This window comes from Mauremys mutica, chromosome 1, assembly GCF_020497125.1.
Source record: "Mauremys mutica isolate MM-2020 ecotype Southern chromosome 1, ASM2049712v1, whole genome shotgun sequence".
Classification (NCBI taxonomy): domain Eukaryota; kingdom Metazoa; phylum Chordata; order Testudines; family Geoemydidae; genus Mauremys; species Mauremys mutica.
The window spans coordinates 213637147-213648700 of record NC_059072.1 but is presented as its reverse complement, the minus strand read 5'-3'; the positions used below and the strand labels follow the sequence as shown (position 1 = coordinate 213648700).

The window sequence follows — 11554 nt, the reverse complement described above, 5'->3', positions numbered from 1 at the left end:
TCCCAAGGGAGGAGTGGAAAAGCTGAGGGGCCTCAGGGAAAACTTCCCAAGTGAGTTTTTCCAGGATTTGCAAGAGGCAGTTTTTCACTTGGGTGGTGGCAGCATTTACCAAGCCAATGTCAGAGAAAAGCTGTAACCTTGGGAGTTTAATACAAGCCTGGAGTGGCCAGTATTAATTTTTAGAATCCTCACGGGCCCCACCTTCTGCCCTTGAAATGCAAGAGTGTGGAATCAGCCTTGACAAGCCCAGTGGCCCTGGGGTCTACAACTCTACACTAACATACCATTGTGTGTATTTACTCAGTGGTGGAAGCCAGATGTGTTCATAAGACAAGGTGCTCCTGCTTGCTTTGCCTTCCTACTCTGCATGTAAGTGATTAAAAAAATGAAATTGACAAGATTCCTGCTCCTAGCCAGATTTCTAACAAGATTATGGTCAATTTCACTTTACTGCTTCAATACAACTCAATAAAACAGATGGGGCAATGGGGGAAAGTAGCTTATGTTACATGCATACAAAACTTTAAGGCTAAACACAATTTCAATTAACCAAAAATGTGGAGCCTCAGACTTATTCACCCTCTGGAAATATGTGAAATTACAAAATTGGAGGCCCCAAAGTACTCACATTTTTATGGTGAATGTGAGGAGTTGCAATTGGACAGCCTAGATTGACAGATCTTCTTTAAAGGTAAACTGCATAGAACAAAAAGGGCACAAATACTTTTTAAAATGTGGGGCAGAAGTTCATTTTGTTTTTTACTTTATTTTTATATTTTTTAGTGGGAATGGAAGAGGAGAAACCCTTCCTTCCAAAACCCCCAAAGGCTATTTGTTTTATTTTATTAACAATAGAAATTCTAGTCTTATCCATGCATCTGTAGAGGATGGAACAATGAGTGGGAGTGATGACATCAAAAATGAAACCTGACCAATTGAAAGGGGAAATGTCCTTTGGACAGACTGCTCAAAACTTTGTTTTTGGTAATTTACTGTATTAAATTTAAATGCATACAAATATCACTTTGTTAAAGATTTGCTACCTTTTCACTTTAGAACTGACAAAACTCCCACCCAAGCATTTGCTCCTCAAAGAAATTCTCCAGCAAAATCAGGGAACTGAAGACTGGATATTTCTAAGATAAAAATCAAGCAAAGGGTGGGGGAAAAAACCTTTTACAGAAATGAAGAGACTCATTAGGTTAAGAAAAGCCTCACATTGTTCACTGTCTGTAACATCAAGTCAAACTTTTGTGTGTGAAATTTTATTTAAAAATGCTTGTCCATTTTGCTAGACGTTCTTCATGGAATTTTTATAATTTCAACAAAAATCTCAATAAATAAAAATATTTCAAATGTTTTCATTCACTTTTTCGGGGGGATTCCCCCCCTTTCTTTGTTTTTGGTTTTGTTTTATTTTTTAAACTCCCTCCCAGCCTTTTTTCTCCACTGGTAACTTTTCTCTAGAAGTTAAACTTTTTCTGATGTCTGCCTCCCCCTCACCTTCCCATGCCTATTTTTCCAGGTATTCTCAAGTGAGCAGATTTTCATTGCTTTCTTCCCTCCCCCCTTCCCCACTTTGAACCCAGCTTGCCCATTGGGATAAGTTCTTATATGAGCTAGTTTTAATAGCTATAATTAGCTGTTTACTAAACTAGCCAATATGATCCATATCTAAAGCAAAGATCAACAGAGACTATTGTCAAGAGACAAACAAGCCAACAAAATAAAAGGTAGAGGAGTACGTCCTCAGCTCGTGTAAACTGACAATATACACTCGCAGATTTGTCCCAACACCCATAGGCACCAACCAAGTAACTTTTTGTGTTTGAAATGCTTGCCTTCAATACTGTGTCTGATAGCAGGCTGGATAAGGGGTAGAAATGCATGAATCAGGAAGGGCAACAAACTGCCAGTCGGGGTGTGGTGGACAACTAGTTTGAATGACTTTTGTTTGCTTTTTACTTGCCAGCAGATCTTGTCATTTTGGTGTATTTACATGTTATCCTGAGAGGGTAAATATTGGGTAAAAGGGCTGCTTAAGAGATGTACTTAGCTCTAAAAGGACTTTGAACTTAGAAGTGATTTGTTCTTTTTGGGGCAGAGTAAATAAGGAAGATGTTGATTATAAAAGTCAGATTTCAAAGAAAGATGGGGGTTATCCTGCAAAGACTTATGCACAGGAAGAACTTTGCTCAAGTGAATATTCCCATTGATTTCAATGGAACCACTCATAAGTAGTTATCTACTTGCATTAGTTTTTGCGTGGCTGGGTCCTCACAGTACAAAGTATTCTTAAAGTTGCCTTATTGTGCTTATGGTTATCTTCAAATAGTGGCCCATGAGACAGTTACCCAAGACTCTTTCTTACAGCCCAGAGCTCCCTGTAATATAGGCATGGCAACAAGTTGGGGCATCTCATACCTGGAAAATTTAGGCATATGGCCTTTTGGGAAATTTAGTTTTATTTGTTGGGTGGCCATCTTTTTACACTCATTCTTGGTGTCCTCAGAAAATGTGGTTTTGCTGTGGGAATTTTTGTATAAAGGTGGTAGTGAGTTATCTGGTCTATTTACAGCATGTGAGAATTAAATGGGATTATTTTGAATGAAGAGGATGATTTTGATTATTGTGGGTGGGAAATTTTATGAGAAATCTTCTGCTAAAAAGGATGAGTTCAACAGCCTCTGTCAGGAACTGGGCCATAGGCAGTCAGGCCTAGCAGGCAGAGCAGGAGTCAGGAAACCCAGGGTCAGAACCAGAGCTAGAAGCATGTGTCATATCAGAGTCGAGAATCAGAGTCGAGGGTCAGAACTGGAGTCAGAGGCAGAATGCCTGAGCCTAGGTTCAAACCAGTCAGTTCCAGGAATCAGAGCCAAGAATCAGAATCAGGTTATCTGGAGTCAGGGAAGGCAGAAGCCAGGATGGGACAGGGCTGAGGCCTGGAACAAGTCAAGGATCTATCTAGTTATAGAGACAACCTTCAGGTGTTTCCCCTAGGCCTTAAATAGCAATCACGGAACACTATAGGTTCCACAAGTCAGGGACTTTGTGGGCAGGACATCCAGTGGTACTTGGTCCCACAAGTCTCACAGGCCACTAATCATCACCTTCTCAGAGTTGCTGGATGTCAGTGTAGATACTGTAGTTCCTCAGGGACCCACAGACCCAGGTTTTAGTCCCATGGATCCTCATGCTCATTTTGTAGAGTTTTGACCCTGCTAGAGGTAACAGAGGATGATAGGAGTACATCAAAGTGCACTATGGAATTTTTAGTCCATGGTAGCAGGATCCATATGACCAGTTAGTGCATGGCAAGTTAGTGCATTCTGGTTTGCTCCATGTTAGCTGGCAGGGTAGACAAGCCCCGAGTCATCCATATGAATAGCAGTCAGGACTCTGCTGGAGGGTTCTAACTATTCTTGGCTTCCCATTCATGAAGCTCACAGTCAGAGATGATGCAGACGGAGGATTTCACTGCAAGGAATTGTGCAGAGGACTCTGCAGTGAGAGATGCTGCTGCAAGACCCATCACAAAAGGCTTTGCAGTGAAATAGGAGGTGGGGAACATTCGCAGAGCTGAGTAGACTCTGGTGAGGCCCTGCCTATCCAGCACCTTAATAAAACGGAATCACAGAGCTAGAGTAGGTGATGGCACCTTGAGACAGGAGTAGGTAAGCAGCTCCCTTGGGACTGGAGACACTCATGCAAAGTGACACGTGGGCTACTTGCTGATCCCAACTGTGAGTGAGGTTTGGCTGATGAATGAGGTGGTGCAGTGAAGGGGCTACCACCTGTGGAACATTCTCACCAGCAGTTGGGAAGGGAGTTAGACAGACTACTGCCAAGGTTACCTGTAGGGAGCCAGGGTGGCTTCCCTCCGAACCCAGAATGCTTGAGCGGGGGGAAGTTCAGCTTATTTAGAGCACCTGGAGAGGGTGTATTTAGTTTCCCCAGGTTTCTGGGTGTTAGTTAATTGTCAAGAGGGATCCCAGATACATGGAACCCAGTCCTTATTGCTGCCATTAATCACCTTGCAGAAGGGCTGCTATACTTTTAATCTCATTAACAAATGTTATCAAGTTAGTTTGAAAAGATCTGTTTGCCATAAACCCATGCTGATTGGCATTAATTATATTGCCCTTCTTTAATTCTTTATTAAGTGAGTCTTGTTTCAGATGCTCCATTATCTTGCCCAAGCTTGATGTCAGACCGACAGGCCTATAGTTACTTGTATCATCCAGTTTTCCCTTTTTAAATACTGCCACAACATTTGCTTTTTTCCAGACTTCTGTAACTTCCCCAGTGTTCCAAGACTTATTGAAAATCAATATTAACCATCTAGGATGCTCCACAGACAGCTTTTTAAAAACTCTTGGGTGCAAGTTATCCGGAGCTGCTGATTTTAAAATGTCTGACTTAAGTAACTGCTGTTTAACATCCTGCAGAGATTCTGTTGGAAATGGGAAGTATTTCATCATCTTTTTCCCAACTACAGAACAATTGAACTCTTCTGCCTTTTCTGCATTATTACTGACAATTCTACCATTTCCATCTATTAAGGGATCAATACCATTGTTAGGTGTCCTATTTTTCCTCCTATACTTTGAAAACTTCTTATTGTCCTTAACCCTGCTAGCCACAGATTACTCCTTCCTAATAGGTGTAGGAAAACCCTTGTACAACTCCCCATCACTCTGTACAGCTTGATGAGTAACAGCCTGTAGACAACAGATAGAATAAATACATTTCAGTCAGTCTGCATATATGCTCAAGCCCCAAGTCAAGTTTGCTGGGTAGTGACCATGTGAGTGTTTCCACCATCTTTTGTACTTAACATTGGTTCCTTTGGAAGTGAAATATTTTCCTATGTTCTACAGACTACCTTTGATCTGTATCCTCATTGTTACTTTTTCAGTTTTCAAACATTCTTTAAGAATTTTGTCAGCAATGCTGCAATTATTTTTGTACTGAACTAAGAAATAGAAACAGAGTCAAAGGTGGCTAAATTATTTCTAAAACCACAGCTAAAAAAATAGCTGCAGGATTTAAACAAATACTTTTGGTTGAGGATGGTTTCAAGCACACAATATTTCCATGTCCTCTAGCAAATACCAACACCTTATGGTATCTCTTAATGCACCAGAAGTGTTTTATAAGAAGATAGCAGATGTTAGAATACATTGTGTTGACACTCATACTTATGATGTACGCTTTCTGAGGTAAAATCAGACAGCCTAATGTTAATTTTGAAATCATTATTATCTGAGAGCAATAAAACTGATGAAAACAGTAATCAAAAATGATTTTGAGCATTATCTAAGTTTTCTTCTATAGTCTGTTAAGATTGAAGCTGTTAGTATTTGGAACTACCCCTTCTGTCAGTGAATTCTGAAGAGGCCATCCTTTAATATGATATGATTAAAATGGATAACTAAAGCCTGCTTAATGTGAAGTATGTGAGCTATAGGCTAAAGAAAATTAATGCAGGAGCTAGAATTTTTCTGGCTTAACTTGCTTCAACTTTTGACAAGTACACCTCTACCTCGATATAACGCTGTCCTTGGGAGCCAAAAAATCTTACCGTGTTATAGGTGAAACCGTGTTATATTGAACTTGCTTTGATCCACCGGAGTGCACAGCCCCCCCCCCCGTCACCCCTCTCCCCGAGCACTGCTTTACCGCATTCTACCCAAATTCGTGTCGTATCAGGTGGCGTTATATCAAGGTAGCGGTGTAGTCATTGTAAAGGTGTACCAACCATTTCATAGAGTTAGGGCTGAAATCAAAAAGTTTTTTAAACTGTGAAAACTTCAATTCTGTTTTCTAGGAATCATTGGAAAATCAGCAAAATAAGACTAACAACTGTTATCATTAGACAAGATCTCTGCTCACAAAGAGACACACATATTTCTCTGACTTGGGATTTACTCACAGGGAGTTTCCACCGTTGTCTTCCTTCGCCCTTCCATTGGTTGTGCCTATGTACTGCCCAAGGTTCTGGTCCAGGCAGAAGCAGAACCTCTTTGACATCTCTGGGGTCCATCTGTACAATGTCAGTGGCAGGACTGGGGCGTAAATCATCCATGGCTGCAAATAAAGATGATAGTGAAGATTGTCTACAGAAATGAGTGGTGGACTAGGAAGTCTTGTAATGGAAGTTTTCCTACTCTCTGTAGGAAACCAAGAGGAACTTTATTTCCACACCAGCTGGTAAAAATCAATGTTTTTAGCTTTTCAAGTAGGTTTTTCTCCTGCTCTTCCATAAGTAAAAATATAAAACATGTCATGATTTACTTAATAAAAATCTTTCCTCAACCTCATTTGATATTTGCTTGTGAATGCATTGTGTTAACTTTTCATTTACATTTCAAAGAATACCTAAGGGTTAGACACACATAAAAAGCCCATATTAACATGAAGTTAAAATTGCTAATGCCTATTCCTAAATGCCACAAACGCTATAGACAAAAAGAATCCTGAGTTAAGGTTGTTTCGCAAACAATGAAATATGTATAAAAGAAGTGATTTCTAATCAATTAAGGGAATAATTGTGGATTAGATCATTAGTGGTTTTTCATGGTAAGCAATCGGTACTCTTCCTCTCGATCCCTCACTATTAGAGCACCGCATTCAGTTTTGGGCATCATAAAGTAAGTAGACCTGTAAGTTTCTATTTAGGCACAAGGATAAATAGGTAAAATATCTGTGAAGCACCGTGCACGCTGCTGGCACAAATAATAAATGGACAACAACAAAAATACATTAAAAAAGACTGGCAAGTTTAATAGCATTGGGGGAAGGTAATAAGGGGTTTAGAAAATATAGTCTAGGAGAAGGTGAAAGGAACTGCACACATACAAACTAGAGAAAAATAAAGCTGATTGAGAAATTGTTGACTAGACATCTAGCAGCCTATGACAGGGAGAAGGGGCCACAATAATCCTCCTTAAGGTCAAAACAAGTAATAATACTTAAGCCACAGCAGGGAATAGTTAGATTAAATATTGGTTGGTCAGGGAACATAAAGCTGTAAAAATAAACATTGGAACGTGTTGTCATAAGAGACTGTGGAATCAGCAGTGCCATAATGATACTTTAGAGGTCTTTTCTGTTGTGACTCAGTGGCACAGGTTCAATGACTCAGAGGTTTTTTCCAACACCAGTGATTCTGTGATTCATTTAGTGACTCCTGGATGTTGAGTAACTCTTCCCTGGGTGACCAGGCATTTTTGTTTTATTGCCAAACATTCTGGGAGGTGGGGGCAGCTTGGAGGTTATATACATAATTTGAAAGTTAACTTGAGAACAGTTCAAGAGAGTCTTGCATTGCTTCTAGAAACCACAGCAGATGTGGGCTGCATCCTTTTAAGGACAGCGTAACCCAGGACCATGATATAGTCACAATGTGAGTTTCCAGAAATGAAAAAGGAAGAAGAGCAACTTTCCCTTTTATACAATGAAAGGGATTTCCTCTGGCTGACATTAAATACTAACTACACTTATATTAGATCCATTATAAATCTGCCGAAAATTTTGCCAGTCCATGGATATTTTTTTGCAAAGTCTGCATAACAGGATGAGCAACTGCAGCACATATTTCTAATAGCCTTATCCATAGTTTACCAAAAGGAGGGGGGAAAAGTTGGGGGGGTGGGGGAGGAGTGGAGCCTCCACCTTCTTCGTGTTCAAAGGGGGGAAATGCCCTTTTTAAATGACAAGATTTCCAAAAGTGAAAACCAACAACAAAGTTTGCCTTTAACTTTCATAGCATTCTGTCCTCTCCTCCATCTTAAGTTTCACCTTTGCTATCCTCTTGACAAAAATGACTCTTCCTACCTTAGGCCTGGCCTACATTAGGAAACTAGATCAGTATAACTACATTGCTCAGAGTTGTGAATAATCCACACCTCTAAGGGACGCAATTAAACTGACCTAAACCCGGTGTAGACAATGCTAGGTCAATGAGAAAATTCTCCCATCAACCTAGCTACTGCCACTCAGGAAAGTGAATTACCTTCGCCAACGGGAGAATTCCTCCCATTGGCGTACATAGCGTGTTCACTGAAGTGCCAAAGAAGCACCGCTGCATCCGTGCAGCTGTGCCACTGGGGTGTTTTAAGTGTAGACAAGCCCTTAGTATGGACCTTTGAAAATTGTCTCAGTTATGATTTTCCTATCTGTGACTGATAAATTCACTGTCTTTAGCTCTGTCCCTCTATGAATCACTCTTTTTGATTTACCTTTTCTGCCCAGTTCATTCTTTTTCCATCTGTCTTAGTTATTCTGCATCTTTTTTCTTCTTTTTGATTCACTTCCATTTTTATGATTTAGTATTGTCTGATTTACTACTCCAAGTTCTCTTTTTTCTTTTCTTTACTTTTACTTTACTTCCCAGCCTACCCCTGGCAGCATCTTTGATTCACTCTTTTCCATTTATTTTTTTTCATGGTCATTCTGGACTGAAGTTGAGTGAAAACAGCTTTTTGAGAAGTCCATCTCAGAATAATTCTGCCCCAGATTTCTAAGACAAGATCTCAAAGCCTCATCTTGTACTATGATTTGTACAAAAGATGATTTATTGGGATTTTTCCTTTGTCAGTCACCATTTCCTTTCTCTCCTGCTATCTTTACTGTAGCGTAGTCATAGATTTAATAGATTTTAAAACAAAAAGGGACGATGAGAAGATCTAGTCTGACCTCCTGTATATCACAGGCCATTAAATTTCGCTCAGTCACCCTGTGATGCACCTGGTGGAGTATTACTGTCTAACTAGTGATAAAATCCAGTGAGGGAGGAGCCAGATCTTCATAAAGGAAGGAGCAAAGGGCTGCTGGTAAAGGGGCCAGAAAGGAGACTCAAGTGAGAGGGGCTTTTTCTCTTGAGCTGAACTGGAAGCCTGATTAGAGACAAAAGATGGAGAATCCACCACTTCCCTTGGTGATTTGTTACAATGGTTACTTACTCTCACTCTTAAAAAATTGTGCCTTATTTCTAATGTGAATTTTCTGGCTTTAAATTCAAGACATTGGTTCCTGTTATTCCTTTCTCTGCTAGACTGAAGATCCCTTTAGTACCTGGGATTTTATCCCAGTGAAGGTGACCAAGTCACTTCTGTTTTCTTTTTGATACGCTAAACAGATCGAGTTCTTTAGACCTTCCAGGGTACATCTTCACTACAGAGTCAGCTCAGATGATCAGTACCAGGGTGTGGTACAGTCACACTGCAAAGACCTATCCAAGTCAGTGTGTCCTCACTGGTGCTGCACTCACCCATGTGGGGCGCTAGGACTTCTGGGATTGTATTCTCTGGTTCTTTGTGCTACAATAAATGGACTTGTCTGTCCTTCTGGGCATGTGCGGGGGATTGTGAGAAGGTGTTGGAAGACTATCACCACTCAAGTGGTTTAGTCAGCATCTTCATTACAAAGTGGGTGTGTTACCAGCCTGAGTGTAAGCATCACTTGGGCTTTATCTGATATCCCAGGAAAACCAGTGAGCTCAGATTGAAAGCACCACTAAACTTGGGTAGGAGAGTTTTGTGTGTGGCTAGGAGAGGGGTTTAGAAGTGACACCAAAATAAGATCTCAAGTTACTTTTCCAGTGTCGTCATCCCTCACTGTAAGGCATTTTCTCCAGACCTCACCTCATTTTTGTGGCCCTCTTCTGGATCCTTTCCAATTTTTCGACATCATTTTTAAAATGTGGACACAGAACTGGACATAGTATTCTAGTATCGGTTTTACCAGTGCTGTATACAGAGATAAAATCACCTCCCTACTCCTACTCACTGCTTTATGCTTTTTCAGCATCAAAGAGTCACTTTAGCTCTTTTTGCCACAGCATTGCACTGGGAGCTCATGCAGAGTTGTCTATCCATTGTGAATACTAAATTCTTTTCTGAGTCGCTGCTTTCCAGGACACCGATGAAAATGTTCAGATCATTGATGAAAATGTTGAATAGTGTTGGGCCTAGTACTAATTCCTGTGGAACCACTATAGAACGCCCGCATTTTACGATGATTCTGCATTGACAACTACTTTTTGAGATTAGTCAGTTAGGCAGTTCTTAACCTATTTAATGTGTGCTTTGTTGATATTATATAGAGCTAATTTTTAAATCAGAATGTTGTGCAGTATTAAATCAAATATCTTACAAAAGTCTAAGTATTTTGCATCTACTTAGTTGCCTTTATCAACCAAACTTATCAAATAAACCTGTTATCATTGAGATTACAAGACCTATTTTCCATAAAATCATGTTGACTGGCATTAATTACATTCCCATCATTTAACATTCTATTATCTGAACCCCATAGCAGCTTTTCCATTATTTTGCCCAGGATTGATAGAAGGCTAACCAGCCTATAATTTGCTGGCTCCTACCACTTGCCCTTTTTAAATATTGACACAACATTAACTTCCTGGGTCTTCCAATATTTATTTAAAAATTAATATTAGGAGGTCAGAAATCTTAAACAATTCTTTTAAGATTCTTGGGTGCAAGTTATCTGGGTGTGATGATTTAAAAATATTTATCAGTAGTACATGTGAATGGCTAGCCAACTACAAAAGCCGTTTCTCCTCCCTTGGTGTTCACACCTCAACTGCTAGAAGAGGGCCTCATCCTCCCTGATTGAACTAACTTTGTTATCTCTAGCCTGCTTCTTGCTTGCTTATATATACCTGCCCCTGGAAATTTCCACTACATGCATTTGACAAAGTGGGTATTCACCCACAAAAGCGCATGCTCCAATACTTCTGTTAGTCTATAAGGTGCCACAGGACTCTTTGCTGCTTTTACAGATCCAGACTAACACGGCTACCCCTCTGACACTATCAGTAGTACATGATGATTAAAATCCTCCTTTATTACTAATGGGCTGAAAAGTACTTCATCTTCCTCAGGTGATAAGGCCTTGTCTACACTACAGGACTATTTCGAATCTACTTAATTCGAATTTGTGGATTCGACCTTATGAAGTCGAATTTGTGTATCCATACTAAATACACTAATTCGAACTTCTGAGTCCACATTCACGGGGCCGGCGTCGACTTTCGAAGCGGTGCACTGTGGGAAGCTATCCCACAGTTCCCGCAGTCCCCGCTGCCCATTTGAATTCTGGGATTTCCCCCCAATGCATGCTGGGGGAAAAAATGTGTCGAGGGTGGTTTTGGGTAACTGTCGTCATTGAACCGTCAATCACGCCCTCACTCCCTCCCTCCCTGAAAGCGCCTGCGGGCAATCTGTTCGTGCACTTTTCTGGTCAGTGAAAGCGTGGACGCCACAGCACTGCAAGCATGGAGCCCGCTGCGATCCTCGCCGTTTTCTCCTCCTCGCACTTTATCGTCCACCTCTTCCACATTCAGCTGCTGAGAAATTGGGCTACTTTTCAATGGTTCTGCAAGTACTGGGGGACCATAGGGGACGTTTTACCAACATGAACGTCGGATGGCCGGGCAAGGTTCCTGATGCATGTGTTCTCAGGAACTGTGGGCTGCTCAGACGCCTGCTGGAAGGTAGTTTCTTCCCGTACCACGAAATAACTGTTG

At 40.7% G+C, this 11554-nt stretch overlaps 1 protein-coding gene across 1 annotated transcript in view; it reads left to right on the top strand.

The window, feature by feature from the left end:
- PRRG1 (proline rich and Gla domain 1) overlaps positions 1-11554 on the top strand; it is a 106376-nt gene continuing 94822 nt past the window's right edge. The window contains exons 1-2 of the mRNA XM_045020299.1: positions 1-50; positions 305-369. The gene's annotated coding sequence lies outside the window, so the exon portion shown is untranslated. The remainder of the gene's footprint in view (positions 51-304; positions 370-11554) is intronic.